We start from the raw sequence: 4,695 nt of genomic DNA, 5'->3' as shown, positions 1-4,695 counted from the left end.
GAGAGTGAGCAGAACACAGTGTGCAGAGCGAGAGAGAGAGAGATAGCAGAACGTAGTGTGCAGAGCGAGAGAGCAGAATACAGTGTGCAGAGAGAGAGAGAGAAAAGAACACAGTGTGCAGAGAGAGAGCAGAACACAGCGTACAGGGAGAGAGAGAGAGAGAGAGAGAGCGCAGAATACAGCGTACAGAGAGAGAGAGAGAGCTGAACACAGTGTGCAGAGAGAGAGAGAGAGCAGAACACAGCATGCAAAGAGAGAGAGAGAGAGAGCAGAACACAGTGTGCAGAGAGAGAGCGAGAGAGCAGAACACAGCATGCAAAGAGAGAGAGAGAGCGAGAGCTTATCACAGCATGCAGAGAGAGAGAGCAGAACACAGTGCGCAGAGAGAGAGAGAGAGCAGAACACAGCGTGCAGTGAGAGAGAGAGCAGAATACAGTGTGCAGATAGAGAGAGAGAAAGCAGAACACAGCGTGCAGAGAGAGAGAAAGTGAGAGAGAGTAGAACACAGCGTGCAGAGAGAGAGAGAGAGAGAGAGCAGAACAGTGTGCAGAGAGAGAGCAAGAGAGAGAGCAGAACACAGCATGCAGAGAGAGAGAGAGGGAGAGAGCAGAACACTGTGCAGAGAGAGAGGGAGCAGAATACACGGTGCAGAGAGAAAGAGAGAGAGCTGAACACAGCGTGAACAGAGAGAGAGAGAGAGAGAGAGCAGAACACAGCGTGCAGAGCGAGATAGAAGAATGCAGTGTGCAGAGAGAGAGAGAGCAGATCACAATGTGCAGAGAGAGAGAGAGAGAGCGCAGAACACAGCGTGCACAGAGAGAGAGCAGAACACCGTGCAGAGAGAGAGAGAGCAGAACACAGTGTGAAGAGAGAGAGAGAGAGTAGAACGCAGCGTGCAGAGAGAGAGCAGAACACTGGCTGCAGAGAGAGAGAAAGAGAGAGCAGAACACAGTGTGCAGAGAGAGAAAGAGCAGAACACAGTGTGCAGTGAGAGAGAGAGAGAGAGAGCAGAACACAGCATGCAGAGAGAAAGAGAGAGAAAGATAGCAGAACGCAGTGTGCAGAGACAGAGAGCAGGATACAGCGTGCAGAGAGATAGAGCGCAGAATACAGTGTGCAGAGAGAGAGAGAGAGAGAGAGAGAGAGAGCTGAACACAGCTTGAACAGAGACAAAGAGAGAGCAGAACACAGCGTGCACAGAGAGAGCAGAGAGAGAGAGCAGAAAATAGTGTGCAGAGAGAGAGAGAGAGAGAGCAGAACACCGTGCAGAGAGAGAGGGAGAGAGCAGAACACAGTGTGCAGAGAGGGAGACAGCAGAACACATCGTGAGCAGAGAGAGAGAGAGAGAGAGAGAGAGAGAGAGCAGAACACAGCGTGCACAGAGAGAGAGAGAGAGAGCAGAGAGAGAGAGAGAGAGAGCAGAACATAGTGTGCCGAGAGAGAGAGAGAGCAGAACATAGTGTGCCGAGAGAGAGAGCGCAGAACACCGTGCAGAGAGAGTGATCAGAACACAGTGTGCAGAGCGAGAGAGAGAGAGGGAGAGCAGGATACAGCATGCAGAGAGATAGAGAGCAGAATACAGTGTGCAGAGCGAGAGAGAGATAGCAGAACGCAGTGTGCAGAGAGAGAGAGAGAGGGAGAGTAGAACACAGCATGCAGAGAGAGTGAGAGAGAGACAGAGCAGAACACAGTGTGAAGAGAGAGGGCAGAACACAGTGTGCAGAGAGAGAGAGAGAGAGAGAGAGCAGAACAGTGTGCAGAGAGAGTGAGAGAGAGAGAGAGCTGAACACAGCGTGCACAGAGAGAGAGATAAACACAGTATGTAGAGAAAGAGAGAGCAGAACGCAGTGTGCAGAGAGAGAGAGAAAGAGCAGAACACAGCGTGCAGAGAGAGAGCAGAACACAGTGTGCAGAGAGAGAGAGCACGAGAGACCAGGGTACAGTGTGCAGAGAGAGAGAAAGCAGAACACAACACAGTGTGCAGAGAGAGAGAGAGAGAGCAGAACACAGCATGCAGAGAGAGCGAGAGAGAGCAGAACACAGTGTGCAGAGAGAGAGAGCAGAACACAACACAATAGTGCTGAGCGAGAGAGCGAGAGAGATAGCAGAATGCAGTGTGCAGAGAGAGAGAGAGAGCAGAACACAGCGTGCAGAGAGAGAGAAAGTGAGAGAGAGTAGAACACAGCGTGCAGAGAGAGAAAGTGAGAGAGAGTAGAACACAACGTGCAGAGCGAGAGAGAGCAGAACACAGTGTGCAGAGAGAGAGAAAGTGAGAGCGAGTAGAACACAGCGTGCAGAGAGAGAGAGAGAGAGAGCAGAACACAGTGTGCAGAGAGAGAGAGAAAGCAGAACACAGTGTGCAGAGAGAGAGAAAGCAGAACACAACACAGTGTGCAGAGAGAGAGAGAGAGAGAGCAGAACACAGCATGCAGAGAGAGAGAGAGAGAGAGAGAAAGACCACAGTGTGCAGATAGAGAGAGAGAGAGAGAGAGCAGAACACAACGTGCCCCGAGAGAGAGAGAGAGAGAGCAGAGAGAAAGAGGGCAGAACACAGTGTGCAGAGACAGAGAGAGAGAGCAGAACACAGTGTGCAGAGAGAGAGAGAGAGCAGGGTACAGCGTGCAGAGAGAGCAGAACACAGACTGCAGAGAGAGAGAGAGAGAGCAGAACACAGTGTGCAGAGAGAGAGGGAGAGAGGGAGAGCAGATCATAATGTGCAGAGAGAGAGAGAGCGAGAGCTGATCACAGCGTGCAGAGAGAGAGAGCAGAACGCAGTGTGTAGAGAGAGAGAGAGCGCAGAACACAGCGTGCAGAGAGAGAGAGAGCAGAACACAGTGTGCAGAGAGAGAGAGAGAGAGAGAGCAGAACGCAGTGTGCAGAGAGAGAGAGAGAGAGCAGAACACAGCGTGCAGAGAGAGAGAGCAGAATACAGTGTGCAGAGAGAGAGAGAGAGAGAGCAGAACACAGCGTGCAGAGAGAGAGAGCAGAACACAGCGTGCAGAGAGAGAGAAAGTGAGACAGAGCAGAACACAGTGTGCAGAGAGAGAGTGCAGAACACAGTGTGCAGAGAGAGAGAGAGATAGCAGAACAGTGTGCAGAGAGAAAGAGAGGGAGCAGAGAGAGAGGGAGCAGAATACACTGTGCAGAGAGAGAGAGAGAGAGAGAGCTGAACACAGCGTGAACAGAGAGAGAGAGAGAGAGAGAGCAGAACACAGCGTGCACAGAGAGAGAGAGAGAGAGCAGAGAGAGAGAGAGCAGAACATCGTGCAGAGAGAGAGAGGGCAGAACACAGTGTGAAGAGAGAGAGAGAGAGTAGAACGCAGCGTGCTGAGAGAGCAGAACACAGGCTGCAGAGAGAGAGAAAGAGAGAGCAGAACACAGTGTGCAGAGAGAAAGAGCAGAACACAGCGTGCAGTGAGAGAGAGAGAGCAGAACACAGCATGCAGAGAGAGAGAGCAGGATATAGCGTGCAGAGAGATAGAGGGCAGAATACAGTGTGCAGAGAGAGAGAGAGAGCTGAACACAGTGTGAACAGAGACAGAGAGAGAGAGAGAGCAGAACACCGTGCACAGAGAGAGAGTGAGCAGAACACAGTGTGCAGAGCGAGAGAGAGATAGCAGAACGTAGTGTGCAGAGCGAGAGAGCAGGATACAGCGTGCAGAGAGATAGAGAGTAGAATACAGTGTGCAGAGAGGGAGAGAGAAAAGAACACAGTGTGCAGAGAGAGAGAGAGAGCAGAACACAGCATGCAGAGAGAGAGAGAGAGAGAGAGAGAGAGAAAGACCACAGTGTGCAGATAGAGAGAGAGAGAGAGAGAGCAGAACACAACGTGCACAGAGAGAGAGAGAGAGAGCAGAGAGAAAGAGAGCAGAACACAGTGTGCAGAGACAGAGAGAGAGAGCAGAACACAGTGTGCAGAGAGAGAGAGAGAGAGCAGGGTACAGCGTGCAGAGAGAGCAGAACACAGACTGCAGAGAGAGAGAGAGAGAGCAGAACACAGTGTGCAGAGAGAGAGGGAGAGAGGGAGAGCAGATCATAATGTGCAGAGAGAGAGAGAGCGAGAGCTGATCACAGCGTGCAGAGAGAGAGAGCAGAACGCAGTGTGTAGAGAGAGAGAGAGCGCAGAACACAGCGTGCAGAGAGAGAGAGCAGAACACAGTGTGCAGAGAGAGAGAGAGAGAGAGCAGAACGCAGTGTGCAGAGAGAGAGAGAGAGAGCAGAACACAGCGTGCAGAGAGAGAGAGCAGAATACAGTGTGCAGAGAGAGAGAGAGAGAGATAGCAGAACAGTGTGCAGAGAGAAAGAGAGGGAGCAGAGAGAGAGGGAGCAGAATACACTGTGCAGAGAGAGAGAGAGAGAGAGAGCTGAACACAGCGTGAACAGAGAGAGAGAGAGAGAGCAGAGAGAGAGAGAGCAGAACATCGTGCAGAGAGAGAGAGGGCAGAACACCGTGCAGAGAGAGAGTGAGCAGAACACAGTGTGAAGAGAGAGAGAGAGTAGAACGCAGCGTGCAGAGAGAGCAGAACACAGGCTGCAGAGAGAGAAAGAGAGAGCAGAACACAGTGTGCAGAGAGAAAGAGCAGAACACAGCGTGCAGTGAGAGAGAGAGAGCAGAACACAGTATGCAGAGAGAGAGAAAGATAGCAGAACGCAGTGTGCAGAGAGAGAGAGCAGGATATAGCGTGCAGAGAGATA

The sequence above is a fragment of the Pristiophorus japonicus genome, chromosome 12, assembly GCF_044704955.1.
Source record: "Pristiophorus japonicus isolate sPriJap1 chromosome 12, sPriJap1.hap1, whole genome shotgun sequence".
NCBI classification, from domain to species: Eukaryota; Metazoa; Chordata; class Chondrichthyes; family Pristiophoridae; genus Pristiophorus; species Pristiophorus japonicus.
The sequence above is the reverse complement of the archived record's forward strand: the minus strand, read 5'-3'. Positions refer to the sequence as shown.